This window comes from Colobus angolensis, unplaced genomic scaffold, assembly GCF_000951035.1.
Source record: "Colobus angolensis palliatus isolate OR3802 unplaced genomic scaffold, Cang.pa_1.0 Scaffold32, whole genome shotgun sequence".
Classification (NCBI taxonomy): domain Eukaryota; kingdom Metazoa; phylum Chordata; class Mammalia; order Primates; family Cercopithecidae; genus Colobus; species Colobus angolensis.
The window spans coordinates 3,082,587-3,090,862 of record NW_012116488.1 but is presented as its reverse complement, the minus strand read 5'-3'; positions in this window follow the sequence as shown (position 1 = coordinate 3,090,862).

The window sequence follows — 8,276 nt, the reverse complement described above, 5'->3', positions numbered from 1 at the left end:
GTCCTCGGCATCGTGGGGGCTTTCTTGGTATTGATTGCAACATCCCAGGGTGTTATGCCATAGCTGGTTTTCCATGGGGGGGGTCCTAGGGCCACCTGTTCCTGCCCCCTCCACCCCCACCCCCCACCTCCAAGAGGTTCGGCCCATATCACTGTACCTGGTGCTTGTACATTTGGAATTGGTGCCTTCTCCTTTTGGCAACCATGGTATCAATCCTTTTTCTCTTTTAGTGTCTTATTTCTTCTTTCAAGTTATTTGCTAGCCAAAGATGACATCACTGAGATTAGGAGACAGGGGAGAGCTTGCTGCAGATTCTGACAGTGCAGATTTTAAATGTCAGGATATTAGGATAGCTGGCACTGGTTTATGAAAGCTGCACGTTGTTCCACGTTCTGTCGGTGCACACTGCGTGTCAGTTTGTGTCCTTCATGTGCCGATGTGATTACACAAACACCATCCACTCTCTTTTCATATCAGAGTACAGGACAGAGAAGTGATCAATGTGTTGGTCTAGTGAGACTGAGATGAAAAGAAGTAACCTACAAAGTGGTCTGTAATGCCTTTTGGTTGGACTGGGAACAAGTAAAAATTTCTAATAAACATTTTGAGACTTCCAGAATCACTTTTGTTATCTTACCAGACCTTGGGCCTGCTGAGGGTTGAGGAGCAGACAGACTGCATTCTAACATACCCTGTTCCCACCCCACGGCCATTCAGACTGCACTAAATACGCTGAAGTTGCTTTTGTTGTTGTTGTTTGCATCGTTTGGATATTTTTTTTTCTGCTTTCAATACCAAAAAAACGCAGATGCTTTAAGGCATAAACAGAATTCTTAAGAATTTAAAATATGCAATTAAAATTTGATATGTTTTGACTCCCAAGCACCTTGTTTTTTGTTGTTGTTGAAATTAGCTGATTATCTCTTTAGAAAGAGGGTCAGCTAGAAGCCTAGGTTTTTTGGACTTGCAAAATTTTTTTTAGTATAGTCTGGAGAAAGGTCATTCAAAAGGGAAGTTCAATGGGACTTGCCCGCCCTTCATCATCTCGTTCCCGTGCCAGGTGTGTGTTGGTCACATAAAAGCCTGGGAAGCTTTTACGTGAGGAGTCCCGATTGCCGCTGCTGTGTGGAGACAGGGTTAGCAAAATGACACTAGTGATGAGGGAGGGGCTTCTTTTCACCATAAGCCTGCTGTGTACACCAAGGGCAGCGGGAGAAGCATGGGAAGGAGTCAACCTAAGTTTGCACATTGCATAAAGGGGACACTAAGGTATGAGCTGAAGCTTTAGGTTCTCCTTGCTTCCCTCAAGACCTCCTTCTTGCTAACAGAAGCAGTAGGCAGTTGCTGCAGTACATTTCTCACCCTGCCAATAGGTCTGTCTGTGTCTCTCTTAAGGAAAATGGCCTGGTCCCTCCTGGCAGTGCTTGGAAGCTTGATGCTAATTCTTACATAGCGTGGCAAGCCGACCAGCAGTGCCAGGCCTTGATCTGTATTCTGCACTATCCCTTTACTGGGTTCCTGGCACTGAATGGCCTCCAGCCCTGAAGAATCACTTGTGATCACAGCAGCTGAACTGGGCTTTCTCCCAGAGAGGAAGGGGCATGTCATTTTGACTTGACAGAGGGAAAAATGGGAGCTGTCCTTGACTGCCTTTGTTGTGCTTTCCCGCGTAAGATAGCACTGTGTTTTCAACTGTTTTCAGTACACCGTCTTTGCAATGATGTAAATGTCAGAGATCACTCAGCTTTAAAAGCAAAGTGGTTTCATCTTATTTATATGAAGACTTTTTAACATATCAAGAATTAGGTGCATTGGCAGGTAGGGTTTGGGGTGTGATAACTGCTTCAGATGGAATGTTCACTTAAGCTTTGTCTTCTTAAAAATTATCAATGTGAATGTCATAATTATATATATTTTTGTGGAAAACTTTCTCGTAAGTATAAGTTATTGTGCAAAATATAGTATCATTGATGCAAATAATAGTTTAACTTTTAGTTTAGAAATCCTAAAAGATATAAATTGTATTGCATATGCATTAAAAGTTTGTTTTATTTAATTTTATGTAGATGTGTAAAGTGTTAGGTAAAATTTTTTTCACTTACCCATTTAAACACCTTGTTACTTGAATATTGTGTTGACTGGTCTGCAACAGTGATCCACTCTGTAATATAGCTCTTTTAACTGGGAAGGAACCACGCCCTAGTTGTGCTGATTACATTAGTGTTGGCGCACAGTCGGGTGCTCGCGTAACACAAATGCCACGTTGTCTGGGTGTACAGTGTTTGTGGGGGCGCCACTTCGTCAAAATGGTTTTTGATCGTTTTTAACCTATAAGACCTTTTGATGCTCACAAACCTCTATTCAACATACAAAACGAAAATGAAAAGGTAGTTGGGTTGTAAAAGTTTACTGTGGTGGACTCATTAAGCAGTGGTTTTCTGTTCATCTAAAGTTTCCTCAGATACTACAGACCACTATTAAGTGTGCTCATTGTCACTTTAAATTTCAGCTATACCCTATTTTTGTCATTCTAAATATTAGACGTACTATTGGTATAATTGCACACCAAAAATAAGCCAAACAGTGCATTATGCTAACTGGATCCCTGCTTTTCTGTGAGCTAAGGAAAGATGGAGCCAGCTCCAACTAGGGCCTCTTTTTCTCTCTTGTCTATCCTGTTTCTAAACTGAATGATCCAGGATTCAAGCTTCTAGTGTCAAGTGAAACTTTCCTCAGATGAACTCCAGGTAGCTAGTCACCTAAATCTAGTGGTCCTGTGAGATGCTCTTTCTGCCAGTCCCTGAATCTCTGCAGCTTCTCTTACCTGTAGTAAAGCACAATTGCAGTGACGTCGCATTCCGAGGAAGGAAGGTCAGCAGAGGCTATGCATGTTGTGTGGTGATGAGTGTTTACAGCCACCTTCTCCTAAAACGAAATTTATACTGGGGTGGATAGTACTCCATTATGTAGACTTATCAACTTTGCTAAGTGCTTTTTAGACAGCTTAAAAAATTTTCAAGATTTTAAAAGATGTATAAGGTTAAGTTTGCAAATATAATGGAAATGCTGTATATCTTTTGAAGTGATAAAATCCACGTTGGAATTTTAAAGAAAATATGTTGTAATAATGCTGTTGTAAGTAATATTTTAATGTCTCTTTGCCTGTTTTCTATTTCAGCACATTCGTTGTGGTGAATGTTCATAGCATTATAACTGCTTAGCCATTGAATGATAACATTTGTTAGTGGAAATTGGAAAATTTATTTGTGAAATTCTGCAGAATTCATTTTTCTATTTCCAACATTTGCTGAGGTTAAATAAAAATTTTCAAGCCATTGATGTAATAAAATATGAAATGAAAGCATTTTCTGCACCCCACGCTCCATCAAAGCAGTAGCCTACCCTGTAACAAAGTGGGGTTCTTTCTTTCCTTTTGAGTGAGCCTTGGGGTTTCCAAATGTATAATTTCCTCCCAATCAGACCCTGTGGAAATACCACCAGGGATGCCTTTTGTTCTTAACCTTTTGCTCTACCTGAACCTACATTTTTTTTGTATATGATACTTTTATAGTTGGAATCAAGTTGAAGCACATGAATTCATAAAGTTTGTAATAGTTGTGGGCTTAAATGCAGGGGTTCAGTAAGAGGCCTTTTTCCCCCCCGTGGATGGATTTTCTTTTTTCAGCCTGACCAGGCTTTTGGCCTGATCCCTGGAGGCGGGATGGTGGCAGTGCAGAGGCAAGATCACTGCCTCTGTGGCCTCTGTTCAGCCAAGAGTGCATACGCACCAGTGCCGGTAGTTTCCTGAGGAGCATGAAGAAGCTGGCGGTGGCTGTGGTCTCATGGTCTTCTCTTTATTAGCTGGGTTGTAGGGTTTGGTTAGGTAACTACTGTAGATTTAGGCTAGAAGTCCAGTGCACTATCCATTGTGCCACTGAGCCTGCTCACTAGGTAACTTCTATAGAAATCCAATTTCTAGGTCCAGGCAGGTGGCGCTCCTGTGTGTGACTCACAGTGTAGGAGGGTTGTAGAAGGGGGACCGGATCCAGCCTTCCCAGCGTTGACAGTCTAGTGGAGGACACTGCACATATCCTTCAGGTGACAGCAGTCAGCACGACAGCGAGTAGAGCCGCAGCTGCAGGCAGGTCTGGGAGGGAGGTCGCAGCCGCCTTGCATCTAATTTAGAGAGTTACCTGTCCTGGAGCTGAGCCTGTGGGAATGGGAGAGTCTCCTTGGGTGAGGGTGGCATAGGGGCGGAGGCCAAGAGTGTTGAGACCTCTGCTGTGATTTGTGAAGGTGGCTTGTGGTCTAGAACAAGAGGAAATGAATGCCAAGGACAGAGAGGAGGAAGGTTGAGGCCAAGGTGGCCCCCTGCCAAGATGCTGCTCGACATCTGCCAGGATGGGCACTGAAGGTGGAGCCATTTGGACTGGGCCGTTACTGACTTAAAAGAACCCCGGGTGATGGCTGAGGCTGGGAAGAGGGGGCTATGAAGGGTTGAGGGAGAGGCCCTCTCAAAGACTGGTCTAACCTGAGCGCATGCAAGGGCACAGGATAGGAAGGGATAGCAGGCAGGCTGTGAGTCCCAAATCAGGGCCGCATGGAGGCCCTGGCTTCAGTCCCCCTTTCTCGGACTGGGGAGGAAAAAACACCTGTATACAGGTGTAGATGAGGCGCCCCTGTGCCTCACTTCCCATGATCTTGGCCCTCCCCACAGCCCCAGCTTCAGACAGGTGTGACTGCAGCACCCTGAGGTCGGCGACCTAGGGAGCTCAGGAATAGCAGCCTGGAAGTAGCAGGGAGTTCCATCCCCAGGGTCAGCTCTGGGTAATCTGGGAAAGGCAGCCACAGAGAGCGGCTGCCCCCTCAGCAGCCCCCTGCAGAGACCAGCTCAGACATGGTCTAGGACTGATTCTCCTTCCCTGCCTCACTTTTTCTGTCCCCGTACTTCTGTTGCCTGGGATTGGTTTCAAAAGCAAACCATTTATCCACAAAGCCTCATCTCAGGCTTGCTTTTGGGTGGAATCTAGGCCAAGACAGCACCAAAGTGAGAATCCCAAGGCTTGGAGAGGCCTGGTGAGATCCCTGCCGGGCCTGTCCCAGCCTTTCAGCTTACGGGAAGGAGAGATCTTGAGAGCACTTGGTGCTGACACTGCTAGAAAGGCCATGGTGGCGCCCACGCCAAACAGGGAGCAGCTGCACTGCTTGGAGGCAGGTGCCGGCTCTCAGCAGTCCCTTCCCTGCAGCCCCCAAGCACCGTGCTTCCCACACTGCAAGCACCGTGCTTCCCACGCTCCAAGCACATGCTAGGCACTGACTCTTGGAGCTGACGGGTGTGTGAGGCTCCTGGCAAATTGCTTGCCTTTTCAACAGATGGGAGGTTGTGCTTGGGGCAACATTTGGGCCCAGACTAGCTCATGAATGACCCTGACTTATTCTTTGTTTGGGGGTCTTTTTTCTTTCTTTCTTTCTTTTTTTTTTTATGAGATTGAATCTTGCTCTGTTGCTCAGGCTGGAGTGCAGTGGCGTGATCTCTGCTCTGCAGCCTCCACCTCCCGGGTTCAAGCGATTCTCCTGTCCCAGCCTCCTAAGTAGCTGGGATTACAGGTGTGCCGCCACCATGCCTAGCTAATTTTTGTGTTTTTAGTAGAGATGGGGTTTCACAGTGTTGGCCAGGCTGGTCTCGAACTCCTGACCTCAGGTGGTCCACCCGCCTTGGCCTCCTCAAGTGTTGGGATTACAGGTGTGAGCCACTGCGCCCGGCTGATTCTTTGGTTCTGGGCTGAATGGAACCCACCCCCCAAGAAAGCTCCCCAAGTACACTTTCCTGTTGCCCCAGAAGCAGGAGCACAGTCACAGGCCTTGAAGCATCCGCTTGCCTGCCACCTCTGCCAGCTCACCCTCCCTTTGCCATTTCCCCACTGCCTGGGTGCTCCGTCAGCACCTGCGGACTCCACAGCGCTCACACCTAAAGCCCTGTTCCCAGAGCTCAGCTACCACTGGACCACTCCGCTCCTATGTCCATCAGTGCCTCCAAATTACACAAAGTCTGAGACTAAGACCCCTTTCCCCTGCACCTGTTTCTGTAACCTCTTTGGTGTGTGGCACTGCTGTGTATCTGGTCGCCAAGCTAGAAGCACTTTGATCCATTGCTACTGCCAGGGACAGCACAAGTCCTCCCTCCTACCTGAGGGGGTGCCGCAGCCTCCTAACCTACCCCTAATCCCCACCATTCCTCTTGCCTTTTCTCTCCTGCTCCCCACCTAATCTCCTGTGGAAAGCGGAAAGCATTGCATCTGTCTCCCAAAAAATATACAGCCCTTCATTCCGCCCTGAGGCCCTGTAACCTGACTTCAGGAGCTCGGCCTGCCCCGGGCCCAGTCATGCATCCTATCCATCTCTGGTCCTGACGAACCCCTTCCCCCACCTTCTGCAGGGGGACTGATTCTCGCGGCTTCTACAACTTAAGCCTCATTCTGTGCTAATCTCTTTGTGCTAAGTGTAATGAAGTGATTTTAAATTCTTATTTTAAAAATAGGTAACTAATGTTCCTGGTATGAAAGGCCTCCGTGAAACGTGAGTTTCTCATCCCTGTCCTCTAACCACCCAGTTCTCTCCATAGGCAGCCATTGCTGCCCGTTCCTTGCATATCCCTCAAGGGATGATCACACATTGCAGGCATGCCTGTGTGCAGACACGCAGATGGCACACTGTACACTGGCTTCGCCCACCTGACACACTGAGAGTCTTCTCAGCCTTCCTGCATCAGCACATGTGTCTAAAGTCAGTTTGGGCCGGGCGCGGTGGTTCACGCCTGTAATCCCAACATTTTGGGAGGCCAAGGCAGGTGGATTACCTGAGGTCAGGAGTTTGAGACTAGCCTGGCCAACATGGTGAAACCCCATCTCTACTGAAAATACACACACACACACACACAAATCGCTGGGTGTGGTCACAGTGCGGGCCTGTAATCCCAGCCACTTGAGAGGCTGAGGCAGGAGAATCACTTGAACCCAGGAGGTGGAGGTTGCAGTGAGCCAAAATTGCGCCACTGCACTGCAGCCTCGGCGACAGAGTGAGACTGTGCCTCAAAAAATAAAAATAAAAAATAAAACTGCTTCGTTCCTTTGTATTGGCTTCATGGTATTCCATTTATGGTGGCAATTATTTATGGAAACCATCGTCAATTGACAGGCACTGAAGTATCCTTTGTAAAACAGCAGGATGGAAATCACATGTCACTTCACCTGTGTGCCATTGTAGTTGCAGGATAAATAGAATCTCTGGATGAAAAAATCTGGTTCATTTTTCCTTTTGATATGTGCTGCTCACTGGCCTTCCAGAGCAGTTGTATCAGTTTCTCCTTCGGTCTGCGTGAACAAGGCCACTTGTTGCCCCACGCCCTTCCTAACGCTGTGATCATTGCACATTTTGATCTGAGGTGTTTGATAAGCTGTTGGGCTCACTAGATTGAGTTCCTTGAGGTCAGCACTGTTGTGCTCATCTAGTTCCCCACAGCTGGGAATAATAGGCACACAGATGTGTAGTCGTGGAATAGAGAAATCGGGTGCATTGCGGAGGAAAATTAAACGCCTGCTGGCCCCATGCTTAGGGATCAAAGGCCCCGCTATGGCTTATGAGTGACTCCCAGAGAGTGGGGTTCCCAGCTGCCAATTCCTACATGTCCAGAGAGGAATTAGCTGAGGCTTGGGGTTTTCTGGGCGCTTGTTTATTGAGCTATCTGCTACTTAGATATTTATTGCCAAAGGACTAGGGGAAGAAACATTCAAATCTGAAGGCCTGGTGATTATAGATTTTTGTTTGTTTGTTTTGAGACAGGGTCTTGCTCTGTCGTCCAGGCTGGAGTGCAGTGGCATAATCTTGGCTCACTGCAACCCCCACCTCTCAGGTTCAAGTGATTCTCATGCCTCAGCCTCCCGAGTAGCTGGGATGACAGGCATGTGCCACCACACCTGGCTAATTTTGTATTTTTAGTAGAGACGGGGTTTCACCATGTTGCCCAGCCTGGTCTTGAACTCCTGACCTCAAGTGATCTGCCCACCTCAGCCTTCCAAAGTGTTGGGATTACAGGCATGAGCCACTGCACCTGGCTATAGATTTTAAATGAGGTTGAATTTCAAATTCTAGATCCTCCATCTCCCTGCATTCTTTGGTGCCCTTCTTACCGTCCACACTCCTTAATGGGGAGTTGGCTGGCTGATACATGGGAGGAAATTGACCGAGTTCTGGCCTGGACAAGCTGAAGACACCTTCTT